The sequence below is a fragment of the Pan troglodytes genome, chromosome 11 (assembly GCF_028858775.2).
Source record: "Pan troglodytes isolate AG18354 chromosome 11, NHGRI_mPanTro3-v2.0_pri, whole genome shotgun sequence".
Taxonomy (NCBI): Eukaryota; Metazoa; Chordata; class Mammalia; order Primates; family Hominidae; genus Pan; species Pan troglodytes.
The window spans coordinates 65,963,232-65,980,312 of record NC_072409.2 but is presented as its reverse complement, the minus strand read 5'-3'; positions in this window follow the sequence as shown (position 1 = coordinate 65,980,312).

The following is a 17,081-nucleotide window of genomic DNA, read 5'->3' as shown; positions in this document are numbered from 1 at the left end:
CACACTGGAAAAAAGCCAATGTTCATCCATCAACAGGTGAATGGATACACAAATCACGGTATACTCATAAATAGAAAGCTATTGAGCTATAAAAAGGAGATAACTACTGACTCCTTTATGTTAATAAACTAAAACTTCATTCTGAGTAAAAAATCCAAGCACAAAAGACCACATACAGTTTGATTCCCTTATTTGGGATTGTAGCATGAACAAAATTAATCTACAGTGACAGCAGATCATTGGTTTCCTGGAAATACAGTGGAGGAGGGGAAGGGGGCATTGATAGCAAGGGGGTACACAGGAATTTTGAGGGAGACAAAAATGTTCCATGGTTTGATTGGGATGGTTATGCAGGTGTAGACATTTGTCAAAATTCATTGAGCTATACTGCGATTGTTAATTTTATGTGACAACTTGACTGGCTCATGGGTTGCCAGGATTACTGGTTAGACATTATTTCTGGGTGTGTCTGTGAGGGTGTTCCTGGAAGAGATTATCATGTAAATTGGTAGGCTGAGTCAAGTTGTTTGCCCTCCCCAGTGTGGGTGGGCATCATCCAATCCACTGAGGGTCTGAATAGAACAAAGTGGTAGATGATGGGAGAATTTGCTCTCTTTGTCTGACAGAGCTGAGACATCAATCTTCTCCTACTCTTTGCACTCCTGTCTCTCTGACTCGACTGGAGTCTATACCATTAGCTCTCAGACCTTCAAACTGCATCACTGGCTTTCCTGGGCCTCCAGCTTGTCAAGGGCAGATAGTGCAACTTCTCAGCCTCCATAATTGCATGAGCCAATACCTTCTAATAACTCTCTCTCTCTCTGTCTGAACATATGTATATATTCTCTCTCAAGAACCTTGACTAGTACATATATTTAGATGTCTTATTAGATGTAAATTATGGTTTAATAAAATTGGTAAAGTTTTACAGAAAGCACGTGGGGTTTTTCAAAGGGACTCCCTGCCCGGGAACCTGTATCACATTTATTGGCAGTGGGAATTATAACTTTACAGAGCCAGATTATTTTCAGAAATCCATTGAAAAAGGTGTTAAGTGCCAGCAGAGGGGGCAAGAATACTTTTCTCCAGTGGTGGGTATCAACAAGAGAGGGATAATGGCATAAAACCCAGTTCAGTTACCCTGCAAATGGGGAGAAGCAGAATGAGCTAGTTAAGGTCACCAAACAGTGCATGTTGGCACCAATAGCAAGAGCAAAATTTAATTAGTTTCTGAGGATGTTGCTGGAGATCTCACTGAATTAGTTGTATTTTATTAGCATAATTAATGTGATATAAACCTTTAATATTCTGTCCCCCATCCTGAAGCTGTTGTCTTCTGATGAAAATGGAATGTATATCCATTTTATGGTGTTGTAACAGGACCTGGCATGAATAAGACTGTAGAGGCCTAACTGCTCTTAACCTGAATTCTTCATTTTAAGAAATAAAAATATTAGTCTATGTGATTTCCCAGGACCCTTTAATTTTATATTTTAGGGCGCAGTCCCTTCCTTGAAAAACTATGAAAAGGCATGACATTTACACTATGAAAGATCAGTACTTATATACATGGAGAACTCAATATAATTGATTATAACTATTATAATATCATATAATTATATTATGCAAAATAATTATATAATAATATATTTTCATAAAGTGGATGGAAACAAGATAAGTATAAAAATATAGGGAATCAGCATGATTTCCATTTACTAACAATAGCTGGTTAGTAAATATAAAGTAATAAGGTTAAAAAAGATTACATTTAAAATTAGGTGAGAAAGCACCAGTTAAACAGGAACAACCATACAAGAAATCTGCAACATCCACACGGATAGCTACAAACTTTTCCAAGAACTAGAAAATATTTGAGTAAATAAAAGGAGAGTCATAAAATATTTCTGGATGGAAAGTCTGAATTTCCTTGGTCTCACATCTCCTTTCAGCTATCATTATCCTCTTCTGCTCTTCCCTTCATACTCAAAACTTTTACAGTTATCAACACTGTCCATTTCTGTTTGCTTACTTCTTATTTTCCAGTTGACTGCAGTCTGTCCTATGCCCTCTCTAGGCCACCAAAACTGTTCTCTTCAAGGTCATTAACATACTTCTTAATACCAGTGACAACCTTGCAGTCATTATCTTGCCTGATGTCTCAGAGCATCAATGTCATGCCAGCTCCATTTTCCAAACATCCATCTTTCTTCCACTTCAAAGATACCACACTCTCCCGTATTTCTGCCCTCCCTCTGGCTGCTTCCTGTGTCTAATTTTGTAGCTTCCCATCCTCTGTTTGTACCTTAAATATTGTTGCTCCTTAGATCCTCTGCTATGTTCATTCTGCAGACACTGTGTGAGAGGTTGGGTTACATTCACTCTTACAGCTTTACTCACCCTTTAAATACTGAAGACACACGAATTTATATCCCTAGTTCATCTCACTCTCCTCCAGCCTCTAGGCCAGCACAGCCAATTGTCTATTGGACATGCAGCTTTAGGTTGTACCACACACATCTCAAACTGTAGCATCTTCCCACCTCAAGCCCACCTTTCCTGCATTCCTTTTCAGTGAATGAAACCAACATGTACCCAATTGTCCTGTGGTGTCATCCCTGATTCCTCCCTCACTAATTCAGCGTATCTAATCAATCACCAATTTCTGTCAAGTTTACATCCTAAATGTCTTCCAAATAGACCACATTTGTCAAATCCATCCATATCCCTCTATTTCTGGTGCCACTACCCTAGCGCAGGCCACCATCATTTTCCTTTCTGGTTTATTAGAACAAGCTATTTCCCTGCCATAATTTTTGCCCCCATTCCAACCAACCCTCCATATTGCAGCCAGACAGATCTTTCTTGACTATGAATCAAGTTAAGTAACTTTCTTACTTAAACCCTTTCAAAATTTTCCATGGTCCCCAGGGTAAACTACATGCTCCTTCACACGGTTTGAGTGACTCTTACTCTGGTCCCTGTTTAGAACCAATCACATTCTGCTCCAGCAACACAGAATTATTTTCAATTTCTCAAATGCATCAGGCTTGCTATTGACGCTTGGATTTTCTGCATGCAGTTCTGTCTATCTTCAATATTGTTCTCCCTCCTCTGTTTGCGTATCCTGAACCTCAGGACTAAACTTAGATGTCACTTGTCTAGGAAACTTCATTCACCCTGAGCCCAGGGTGGACCCTTATCATACGTTCCCCAGGAGCTTGTGCCTCTCTTCTCACCACTCATGTTTCACTAGTTGTACATATCAATTATTCTCCTGTTTCCTGCACTAAAAACCACAAATGTGAAGGCAGGAATATGTCCATCTGTTTTATTGGTGTATCCTAAGCCAAGACAGTTTCTGAATGTGGTAGATGTTCAATAATTATTAAATAGAAATTATTCATTGTAAAGCTATAAGAATGAAGGCAGTAATATTGGTACAAAAAAGATAAATCAATGAAACAGAACAAAAGCCCAAAAGTGATCCTTAGGAGATAGAGAATGTAATACATAGAATTTAATGAGAATATCACTGTAAACAGGTCGGGGAAAGTGAGACCCTCTTACTATTGGTTAGACTTTGAGGAGGGGATAGAGATTGTCTGAAGTTAAAATTTATGAAAAATGTCACAAAAATTATACTTGCTTCCATAATTATTTGCATGGTTGTTAATCACAAATGTGACACAAATTAAAAGGCAAATTGAAAACTGGGGGAAAAATATGTTCACTAAATATGACAGGCAAAGGGTTAAAATTTTTTTTATAGAGTTTTCTCAAATTTTTAAGAAAACATGATCCCAGATAAATAGGCCAAGGACTTAAAGAGACATAAAGAAGAAATGTAAATGAACGATCAAAAATGTATTCAACTTTCATTGTAATCAAACAAATGCAAATTTTAAAATGAGACAATTTTTTTAACTTTTACATTAGTAAAGATTTTTAATGATAAAAATTCTAGGCATGCAAGAGAGTAATGAGACATTAATAGGAGAATAAGAAATTGAGACAACTTTCTGTTAAGCAATTTGCAATATGTATCAAGAGGACTTAAACCTCCTAAGAATCTAAAATTCTTTGACCTTCAAAAATTCAAACCTAAGGAAATAATCCAAATGGAAAACATAGGTACACATAAATGTTAATCACAATGTTACTTATAGTCAGGTAAAATTGGGGGGAAATTTAATTTTTTTTTTTTTTTTTTTTGAGACAGAGTCTCTCTCTGTTGCCCAGGCTGGAGTGCAGTGGCGCAATCTTGACTCACTGCAACCTCTGCCTCCTGGGTTCAAGTGATTCTCCTGCCTCAGCCTCCAGAGTAGCTTGGACTACAGGTGACTGTCACCATGCCCAGCTAATTTTTTGTATTTTTAGTAGAGACGGGGTTTCACCATCTTAGCCAGGATGGTCTCGAACTCCTGACCTCATGATCTGCCCACCTCGGCCTCCCAAAGTACTGGGATTACAGGCGTGAGCCACCGTGCCTGGCCAGGAAATTTAAATATTAAACAGTAAGAAACTAGTTGAGTAAATTCTAGTATATCCACAAAATACAGTGTTTTGCAGCCATAGATAAATAGACAGGTAAGTAGGTAGATAGATGCAAGAACTGCATACATTGTATGATATTACACCTTAAAATTAAGAATGCACAAACATACACACAAAGAAGCTACAAGGAAATAAATATATTAGATATGCTTCCCTCTAGGTTGAGAGATTAGGAGAAGGTGTTATTTTCTTCTTTATATGTTTCAGTAGTTCCACATTTTCTACAGTAGTATAATTTTTATAATCCAGTAAAACAAAAATAATAAAAATTGACTGTGACAGACTCTGATAAAGCTAACTTGACTGAATAGAAAGCATCAAGACTGATGGGGCCAGGTGTTAATTTTTGCATTGGAAAGGCCTTTGGGGTAAAAATGTGGCTGAAAGCTGGAGACCAGGAAGATGTCTAGAGGCTGTCTTGCACTGGTTGTTGCTGGATCCCCATGCCAAGACAGTGTCTGAACATAGTAGGTAGCCAGAGAGACACTGGGGGGTTTGGGGTGGGCGGCTGTGCCTAAGACCCTGGCATGCGGCCGGAGACTACAGGGCATGGGAAACAGAGCTCTGAGGAACATCATGAGGTGTCAGGGGTCCTGAGGCCACAGAACCTGGAATCACAGATGGGATATAGGTTATGGCCGGTAGATTTAGAGAACATTAGCTTACAACGCCCTACAGAGTTTCTAGAATGTGAAGGAAAGAATTCAAATGAGCTCGAGATGGGGCCTCCAGGCAGCCACATTGCATGCCTCTTTCAAAGGAAAAACATGGTTTTCCAGAAAATTCCTTAAAAATGTTGATGCCCACTTATGAAAATAAGCATACTGACTAGAAGGGAGCCAGAAGAAGAGTGGGCTTCAAGAAGCCTCTGTGGAAAGAAAAGAGAGAGGACGAAAAAGACCACCATATATTATGAAAACTTGGAGCCCAGAGCTCTTGCTCAAGCCCATGTTCTTGCACGTGATGTTGGCATTAAAGTGAGCTTTAAAGCATGAGACAGTGGATTTCTTACAATTAAGTTCAATGTGAGTGACAGGAACCCCAATATAACAGTGACTTAAATAATTTACAAGTTTGTTTTTTTCTATAGTATGAGTCAAGAGGCAGGCAATCCAATGCTGAGTTGGCTTCCCACAGTATTAGGGATTCAGGCTCCTTCTATCTTTTTGCTTCCCCATGAACTAACTCCATTCTCCATCCCCCCACAGGCTCTGGGGTAGCTCCTCCAGCTGCAGCCACCTTGTCTCTCCATGCCGATCAGCAAAGCAGGACAGAAGGAGCAAAAAATAGCAATGGAGATTTCCAGTTGCTGCCAGCTGACGCTTCTGCTTATATGTCATTGGCCAGAACTTAGTCACAGAGTCACATCTAGCTGCAAGAGAAGCTGGGAAAGGTAGTATTTTTCTGGATAGCCACATGTCCAGCTCAACATTCTAATACTATGGAAGATGAGGTAAAGGACACTGGAGGATAACTAAGATTCTTCCAAAGAAGGATTCCAATAAATGATATAAGAAGGGAAGAATTTCAAGAAGAGGGAACACTTTGTGAAAAGCCAAAAAGGGGTGAAGATTGTGTGTTCTGGAAATAATGAATACCATTCACCAACTGGGGACTGCCTGATTCACCCATACATATGCTTTAGGCTTCATATGAAATACATATTTGTCTCATGCAGGGGTGGGTGAGGAGCCAATGATACCATGGCTTATATTACTTTTTGAGCCTCCTTACTTTCTGAATTTGGTGCAGTTTGCATCAGTGAACAATCTGATGGTGTGTTGGTCGTTTGTTTTAAATCACTCACTGCTCCAAGTTTATTCTCATCTCCAGAGAATTATTAAAGTGACCCAAACATCTGTAAGAATTTGAATTTCAGACCAATGGATATACATTACCCAGGACTTAATAAGTCTACATTTGCCAGTGTTAGTTACCCACAACCAGAGAAAGTCAAGCCACCCCACCTTGCCCAAATGGGTAGTTTTTTGTCCTCTTTCTGAAATACTGCATCTTGGAATACAAATAAAACAGGCACATGACATTCAAAGGTAAGACAATCAAAGACTCATTAGAGCATGCCAGATTATGATGTCACACAGAGACAGAAAAACAGTATTTTACATAAAATGTGATTGCTTCATTTCCAGTAAACTTGAGTTGAAACAGGAAAAATCTTTCCCTTAACCCTATCCGTTAACCCTGATTCCAGAAAATAAACATGATGACATTTATCTGACCCTTGGGTGGGCCTCAAATATTTTGGACAAATGCCTTTATATGCTGCTGCACTTGGATGCCTTGAGGAAAGTGTGGTCAGGGAAGGAGTTGGGTATCAAGGGTCAAATGTTCTGATCCATAAAGTGCAGCATCAAGGTAAATTTGTGTTCACTGTAGAAGAGACTTTGTAGGAGGAGTGCATTTGCCTCTAAATAAACTATCAGACAAAACTATCAGACAGGCTGCATAATGGCCATCTTTTGCAGTATTCAGCGTAGAACTCCTGGAACCAATGGCTACCTTTGGGGAAAGTCTTTGGCAGAGGAGGACATAGTTAACAGCTGGAATTAGTTACCTGATACATAAAAACTGGCCCTAGTAATGTTCACACTACAGATGTCTTTATGCCCCCAGTTTAAGAAGCATTATCTATGGGGAATATAATCACCACATTTCAGTGTTCTGCCCCAGCACATGAACTTGCTGCATTATAATATTTGTTCTGGAAACAGCTGACTCAGCTCAAAGAGCTTGAACACAAATGAAACCTCAGCATACCTCTTTACAACGTTCATATTTGAGCAGCAAATTGTGAGATAAAACCCTCAACAGCCCTATAACTTCCTTGTGACAAAGTGTTTCTTTTTTTTTTTTTTTTTGAGACGGAGTCTCGCTCTGTCGCCCAGGATGGAGTGCACTGGCGTGATCTCAGCTCACTGCAAGCTCCGCCTTCCGGGTTCACGCCATTCTCCTGCCTCAGTCTCCCGAGTAGCTGGGACTACAGGTGCCCACCACCACACCCGGCTAATTTTTGTATTTTTAGTAGAGACTGGGTTTCACCGTGTTAGCCAGGATGGTCTCGATCTCCTGACCTCGTGATCCACCTGCCTCAGCCTCCCAACAAAATGTTTTTTATAGTGCTTCTGATCTTCCCTTCATAATTATGATGCAGAGGAAATGAAGAATCACCTTTTGAACAATTTCAAATATGACTTCTATGACCTTCAGTCATTGTTACACAGGCTGCAACAGTTTTGCCATATCTAGACCCCATTCCCAGATACAGGTTTAATTGGCAAAGGCTGTAAGCAAAACAATGGACTAACGTGCTACCATTTGAGGTTCATTTTTTAAATAAATAAAACCTACACTAAGATTGGCATATAATTGCATCCCACCTAAATTTTTTCCTATGGGATTATCATATTAAATCATAACAGATGATAGAGAGGGTTAGTTTGGGCTAGCCGGTAGGTGATTTAAGAAGCACTGATTGCCCATCTGCATGAGGGTGGGGCTACTGACTCATGATGGGATTTGGGGTCAAAGGACCCTGGTTTGAATTAGGATTTGCCCTTTAGCCTTAGGAAGTTGTCAAACTTCTCAACCTCCCTGAGCCCTAGCTTCCTGACCTATATAAAATGGAGGTGCTAATAATAACAGCCAGCATTATTATTTCATGTTCTCAAGAAGGCTGTTGAAATTAGCAGAGCATTTTGTAACTTTTATGGAGATGCATAATGAATTACTTAATCATATGTACTTTCAGTTGGTTGGAGTCTCTCTCCCAGTTGTGGGAAGGAGTCTGTACTAGACCACCTGTCACTGGTCTGGGGCAAACCTCCCGTGCTCTACAGGGGATCTGCTGAGATCCATAGCATCATCTGGGGCAAGCAAGCAGCTTTTCCTCTGCCCCACATAAAGATTTAACTCCTATCCTTGGCCACATCCACTAAAGAACTGAGCCAACCAGCCTGGACCACAGTTAAGCAGATATTTTTGACCCTCTGAATACATATCTATTTGAGGTTGAATGTGCTCAAGTTCATAGAAGTTGACATCAGGTTGGTTTTTAAACAGATTATGTCTGCCAAAACATATTTTTGGTGAAAACCTAGCAAAGGAAGAAAAGCCTGCCTACCTATTAGGGTGGGACAAAAGTTGATGAGTCCAAACTTTGTGTCAGGTTGACTGCTTATGGCTTAGAATAGTTTTCATGAATGGCTGAAATTTGTGGACTGGTTTTCATAGACCTCAGCAAATCAGACTATCGACATCTTCTTGTTAAATCTACCTTAGCTTTTCAGAGAGAGAGCCATTAGGAAAAACTATTTTTCCCCTTTTGTTAGTTTGATTCATGCTCCAGGCTCCTCTTAACCATTAAGGGATGAAAATGTTCACTAGCACTATTCCTTCCTTGCAGATCTCCTCTCTGCTGGGTGAGTAAGAGTCTGGTCCTTCCCTTCATTCAAGGAGAGCATAGGGAACAAGACAACACAAAGGGCAAAAGAAAAAAATGTGGAGGCAAAAAGCATATGATTAGACCTCATTTAATCATTCAAGTTTTATTTTTGGAGCAAAACTTTCAGCGACATTTTTTTGTGTCCATTTACAGGCAAGAGGAGAGAGATAGCAAGTTATAAGCAGGTGACCAGTCTTCTGTGAACCTGCTTAAAAATTTTTGCCATATCTGGGACCCCCAGATAAATATTTAATAGAAAAAAAAGTCAAAGTGCAGAACAGCATGACTAATTTACTACCACTTAGGTTTTAAAAATCTATATAAAAATACACACATATACGTACATATTACTATGAATATATCTGTGGAAATACCAATAAGAAACTACTGACCACAATTACCTTTGTACAAAATTTGGGGGGCTAGCAGGTAAAGGTATATTACCTTTGTGTACTTTTTGAACATTGTACCATTTGTATATATTATCTGGTCAACAAAATTAATATAATGTATTCAATTAAAAGAAAACTTCATGTCACCACAAATAGAAGGTAACTGTGAAATGAAACTAATGCACTGTTATCTGTGTCCTGCTCTGTATTTATTGAAAGAGGAGATGTGCCAATATTAGAGAGAGGTTAAAGACTAGAATCAGAGGCTTTCTCCTTTATGTATTTGAAAGTGTTTAAAAAAGAAACTGCCCAGCCACCCAGGAGGCTGAGACAGGAAGATTGTTTGAGTCCAGGAGGTCAAGGCTGCAGCTCACCATGCCACTGCATTACAGCCTGGGTGACAGACTCTGTATCAAATAGAAAAACAAAAAGAGAAAGAAACCAGCACATCCCTAATATTCTTACCTTATGATTCAACAGCATTTACTGCCATGTCTGTGCCCTCCCTAAAATCCACATCCTTTGGGAAACTCTAGCATCATAGGAAAAGCATTTAACTGGAGAGCCGTTGCTTCTAGTCTTGGGTGCTCGTTATTTTCCAAATCTGTCTAATCCATCTAGTGTTAATTCTTCTCATCAGGATGTCTCTCAAAAATTGAGTTGGGATCAAATAAGATAATGTATATGAAAATACTAATAAAAGAATACACGCATACCTCAGAATTTGCAGGTTTGGTTTCAGACTACCCCAATAAAATAAGTCGCACAATTTGTTGGCTTCCTAGTGCATATAAAACATAATATAAAAATTATGTTTACACTATGCTATAGTCTATTAAGTGTGTACTAGCATTATGTGTAAAAAACAATATACATAACAATTTAAAATATGTTTTGCTAAAAAATGCTGACACAGACACAAAGTGAGCACATGCTGCCAGCAAAATGGTGCCCATAGACTTACACAGTGCAGGGTTGCCACAAACCTACAACTGGTAAAAGATGAAATATCTGCAAAACACATAAAGCAAAGCACAATAAAATGGGATTTGCCTGGATACGATCAAGGGAATTATTATCTATAGAATGCCTTATATTAAGTAGTTCAAAGAGTTGATATGAAAAATTCATATATTTGTCTCTACCAGGTTTTGGCTTCCTATCTCATGTCTTGTGATCCTTATTCTAAGAGTAGGCTAAGAATGGAGAGAAGTCAGAGATTAAGAAGGTTTGTCCAAATCCCACAGTGAACGCTCTTAGAGAAAAATGAGTGGACATGTTACATATCCTGATTATGGCCTTCGCAGAGGTGGAACAAATAAGCAAGAAAGGAAGCTGCTTCTGTAGTTTGTGTGACACAGGGGCGTCCTTAAACCTGAAAGGGAAGGAATGGAGGCAGGAGGTACTTTAGCCAAACAGACATGGGGTCCAGGCTGCCATTCCACCCTGAGGCAGGACGCTTGGGCTCCTTTTGGTCAAGCCATTAGCATAGCAGTAAAGAAACCCTGTCTTGAAAGGCATTGTTTTATTACAAATATATCACCCTTTGAGAATCATTGCCCTGTGTGAGGTTGTATCTATACGACATCACAACATATCAGCCAACCATCTTAGACAACGAGAACAACCCATATGACTATTTTGTTCTTGTAATGTGTTCCACGAGATGTATAGATATTCACTGGAAAGAAAGAGGACATCCATGATCCTGTAAGAACTAAAACCTCTACACTGAATAAAGGTAAACACTTATTTTATAGAAAGACATCTTAGAGCCTTTAACTAATTACTATATGTTTCCTAGAGGAATATAAGTTAGCAGTTTTTTCCTAACACCTAACCACAGGTCCTCTCTACACCACCCTCTCTCTCCCTTGTTTCCTATGTAACATCTATTAACAACTATATTTTTGAAACTCTAAGCTAAGAACATTGAACAAAGCAGGCAGACACTGCCTTAGGCTTCACTGCTTCAAATTCCCCACGATGTATTCAATAAATGGTGGAGGAGTAGATGCATTATTTAGCCAAGCCAGAATTAGCTGCTCTGTTATGACTGTTCTCTTGAAGAGTGTAATCTTTGAGGCCCCTTTCAGAAGACTATGCAAACATAGATCTATTTTTCATAAATACCTTTAAGCAATACTTATGCAAACACATTCCCCTCTTCAAGTAGTCTCATTTTCTTCCAAAGAGGAATGCACACACAGAGAGTGTCCCCCATGATTTTTTACGCCAATGCTAAGAAATCTATCACAGGAGCAAGTTAACCCAGCGAGCAGTCCACTGGGATCTTTAGACCTCATTATTTCCCAGCATAATTAAATCTTTATTAGATTGAATTGCACTTTTTCTGGATCTCTCAATAAATTTAGTACCCAGCCGACTTTTAATGTGCCATTAGATAAGACCCAAAAAGAAATTTAAAGAAAAATATCCTCTAGCAATGCATTCGAAATTCTCAATTTTACAGAAAAGCCTCTTCAGACGCAGGCTACCCACATTATATGGAATGACTTTCAAGGTGCTTTATTTTCCAAATAAGAAAAAGAAGGAATCAATAGAATTAGCACAAGAAGAGCTTTGGCCGGTGAGGAAATGAAAGGTAAAAATGGAAAGACTTAAAATAAAGAGGATGTGGTTTTTGACAGCCCAGACATATTGGCCCAAATTACAAAGCCAAGCAAACAGAGAGAAATTCAGCTCTGAAACTACAACACTTTTTTATGATGCTTGGGGGCTGGGGGGAATTACAATGGCCACAGGCTGCAGTCTCCTGGTTCATTCATCAACAACCGCAAATTCACACTTCCACACCAACCCTTCTCTCTTCCAAATGGTTTCAACAAAGACAGCCACCTCCTCCCCTGTGTTATTTCTGTTATACTTCAGTCTGAGAGTTTCAGTACTTGAAGAAACAACTTAAAATTTACCCAGAATTAATGAGCAAGGAAAGCGGGACTCTGATGAATACTGAAAGCAAACTCTGGCTCCAACCTGCCAGGGTATCATCAGGAAAATGGCCCTACAGTTTTGTTGGCAAGAAAGTAGTTTTCATTGCACATAGGTGAGAAAACAAAAGTTGTAATTGTCTCACCACATAAAACCTCTCTGCCGTTGTTTTCTCCAACGGCAGAGATAAACTGGCCAAAGGCATTGCTGACAACTTTAAAATACGATAACCAAAAAATCAGCAAGTCTCCATCTATTGGGTATCATAGTTGAATCTCCATCTTTCACTTATCAATATCTAAGTCTACCCGAATCTACCTGAGGTAATGTCAATGCAACCATTCTAAAGCCAAAATAATTAGTCAAACAACTGTGTGTGTGTGTGTGTGTGTGTGTGTGTGTGTGTGTGTGTGTGTGTGTAAGACAGTGAAAATAACTAGTTTTGTCTTCCTTTTTCCTATGAATTCACAGATGATGTGGGTAAATGGGTTTCTGTAGTATTCTCTGATTACCCCTGTCATTGGATTACCACATTGCATTGAAATCTACATTCTCACTATACTACAAACTTTTTCAGGGAAACGATCATATTTTAGTATTTCCTTGTGTCCCCAAGTATACAGCACAATGCTAGGCACATAGTAGGAACTTGGAAAATATTTGCTGAGCTGACCCAAATGGACCTGAATTTGTTCTTGCAATAGGTAAACCCAAAGCCTCCTTCTAGAAAAAGTTTGCTCCTTGTATAACACAGTACAAGTGATAAAAAATCCCAGCTTTCTCATGGAACAACTTGTGATTTCCAAATTGTAGTGCAAATTGAGATCTTGGGATGCACCCAACTGGGGTTTGTTGGTGAGAGCAGTGTTACAGAAAAAGGAGTAGTCACCCCACATTCCACCACCCTTCACAAACTCACCTCACCTTCACTGACTCCTGGCAGTGCTTGGCTTTTCTCTAGAAGCAAATTTTACAGAAGAGGTTGGAGCAACATGAGTTGCACTTGCAACCAAAGGAACTGAACTTGCTGAGCTCAGGCTCATATTCACATCTGCTGAATAAACTCACACACTAGTGAGTTGAAAATGAGAGCAGTTATGCTTGCAAAATATTTTGTCCTCCTTAGAATAGAGAAGCTCCTTTTCAAGGGTTGAAATTTTAGAGGTACATTTTTACATAGCTTGGTACAATTCAGTAATGTTCCAGACAGGAGGATGTTTATCCAATTCCATAGTCTGTCTTTTTTTTAACATAAATATACCTTTTACCATTGATGGCACCACTTCTAAAACTTAAGAAATGAACAGATTCCCTGTAACGAAAAAAACACATTTCTCCTTGATCCCCTGGTGTTAACTTAATTTTATTTTGTCATTCAAATCTGTACAGCCTTAAACCTATAGCTGTAAAAGTCCTTATGCTTATAGTTCTTAAGCAACTAAAAATGTTTTAAATTAAATACAAACAACACTTCAAGCCAATAAGTTTTTAATTAGCAATCTTAATTTAATGTGATGGATGGTGGTATGTTGCTAAGAATTAATCACTGTTTGCAGTCTGAACTTGGCACCCATAACTATGCATGGGTCCTTTAGGTTCTGCAGGCTTCAAAGGGTAGACACTATTTGATGACTCACTTCTCTCTATTCGATTACTACAAAACCTTCATTTATAAAATGTGCATCTTTTATATATTAAATTGACCTCTATTATTTTCTTATTAGCTCAATATAATTAAGTAGTATTACTTGACACAAAAGATACTGGAAACAAACACAAACATGGGCACTAAATTCATCCAAATGATCTATGTACCTGTCAGGATTTCTTTTGGTTACAAATAAAAGAAAATCTAAGTTAAACTAGGTCATAAGTGAAAGAATCCTGAGCAAACCTTCCCCATCGGCTCTGACCAGATTACATGCTCATCCCTGAGACCAACAAGGGGGGATACACTGATCACAATCAGAGCTAAGGCCAGGAACCATGGATAAGATTAACCTCACTCAAGTTATATACCTGAAAAAAGAGAGAAGTGGTTTCCAAAGGAAATTGGTGGTACTGTTATCAAGGAAGAATGAAAAAGATGTGCCAAACAACCACCAATAAATATCCACTACACCCATTAATTTTTCTATTTATTAAAACATAAATCCAAATTTTTGCAGGAATTCTCAAATCCTGCAAAAAATGTTCCTTAGACACTCCAGCATTTCTGAAACTCGAATTTGAGAAATATTGATCTAGTGGGCTGTAGGCTAAGCAAGGGGTAAAAAGCAAGCTCAAAACTTAACCTTAAAAGTTCAGAAAAGAGGTTCCAGATAAGTAGATGGAATCTAACCATCAAAATACCTAAGCTCATCCAGGAACTTGCAGGAGGAAGCCATTATTGTCTTTTAGATATGTTGATCTTGAAATGTATAAAATTTTTTTAAAAAAGACTTTCATCTCTCTTTTACTACCTCACATGAAGTGGATTTTTACCAAATTTAGAGTTCATATTGGAATGGTCTGTCTTGAACTATAGGCTACATGTTATTGATGAAATCCACTTTAGGAGGCTCTGAGAGGCACATTAAAGAGACAGGAGTCTATCCAGAGAAACAGGGCAATGGAGGTCACATGATTGCCAATCAGAAGAGGGATATCATGGATCAAGAAAACAAAAAGCAGTTTCAAATATGAACCATAAATCAAAAATTAAAAGAGCATATACTCTGTATAGCAGGTGGCAATTTGCCCCAAGCTGCTTCTCTCACAGATAATAGCTCAAAGCCATGGGGACAACAGCAATTTATTTATTCAACAGTGATCAATGATTCTCTTGAAAAATGCATCATCAGGTTAGAGCCAGCTGGAATGTAATATACAATAACGTGGCCTCAATGAGAGCACTCAGCTCTCAGTAGGTGAGCTGACCTGGGTAGGTGTTCACACCATGACAGACCTAGGGTAAAAGTCCTGTTCCCCTCCATCTTTGTCCCTTTGTACTGATACTAACTCTTCGTCTCCTGGAAAATGATCTTGTGGAAAAACTAAGGTTACTCAGCAGCTTTTAATTGCTAATATGCTTGCACAATCATCACCACATGGAATAACATAGAACTTTGATTTTTATCAGGGGGCCATCTAGGTCATGTTTCCATCCTTTCAGCAATGCCCCTGGACCACTCCAGATGCAAACGTGCTATTTAAAAGGTTCTATTCCTTCTGTGCTTGCAACTTTCAACAACATCCATTGCCAGCCAGGAGTCTGGATACCAGCCGGGGCTCTCCTCCTGACAATGTCAGTAACTATCTGAGTGACCTGAGACAAGTTGCTTAATGTATTTGTGGACGAACTCCTCTGTGTATAAAAGAAGACACTGACCCTTTCTCTACCCCACACACAAGGCTGCTGGGATTAAAAATAAAGGAGATCACGGATAAGAAAATGATGTAAAAAATTGAAAGCAATGAACAAACATGGAGCTCTATTCAATTATAGGAGTATTCCTTGGCTACTCACTCTCTTCGTAGGACTATTTTTGATTCCCCAGTTTTGTCCTATGTGAAAGAGCATGTCAATTCAAGTTCACAAGATTGCGTCTGACAAAGGTGGACAAAACTAGAGCTTTGTGGTGATCTATAGATGTTGACACACCTTTCCCACAAGTATGGAAATGCATTTGTATGGACAGCAAACCAATGGAAAATTGAACTCAATCTCTAGTGTTACAATTACTGCTGCCATATTATTCTTTTATTACTATACCTTAATTAAATTTATCTTGCCAGTACTTAAAAACTATGAAACCCCCCACATATTGAAAATCTCAGACCATTAAGTCACCTTTCTGTTACACATAGGATTCTGTTTTAGGACACAAAAAGGACAATATTATAATGTAATTGTTGCTCTTAGGAGCAGTGAGTAATACCAACCCATCACTCGAGCACCAGAAATTTACAACAACATTTTGTTATGCCATGTAGCTGCAGGCTACTTTTTCTTTCCCCACCCAAGACTAAAAATCCAATAATTTTTCTCATAATGGGAGTGATGTGGCTTGAGAAGTATCTGTTTATGATTCATGCTAAGGACTGAGCACAGTCTGCTACACACAAGCAAGCTGCTTTGCCTCAGGGGAAAACATGTTCTGTGTTGCATTAACTTAGTTCTGAAGCAAAATATCACAGCCGTGCATCATCAAATTAGAGCCTGAATAGGCTGCACAATCATCAACTGGTGCTGAGATTCCCTTTCACATTAGAGACCTCAAAATGAATTTCCAAGTGGCTGAGTGAAAGGTATCTTTGATCCCATCTCACAAGTGAGACAGCTGAAGTAGAGCAATACAAGGTGAATAATATGTTGGTGAGAGACTTTCAGCTTATATGATAAAGAATGAGATTTTAGAAAACTAAAGTCTAATTATAAAATTAAATAGCCAACAAAAATATTAGTAATGGTAGCAATGGTCCTGGTTCTGGGGTGTGGTTCTCCTCCCAGTTAGGCCCAGCCTCCAAGGAAATGATGAGGTGAACAATTCTTATATAGAGGGATTTTCCACACCCCCAACTATTCTGTGGTCTGTTTTTCTAATTGCCTACCCAGAATCATATCCGCTTACAGGCTTTCTTTCAGCTAGCTGCCCCAGACAGGAAGCAAGCTGATGAATGTAGTAACCATTCATTCATTTGTTCACCCATAAGAGCATTTATTGAGCTGTGTCTAATCA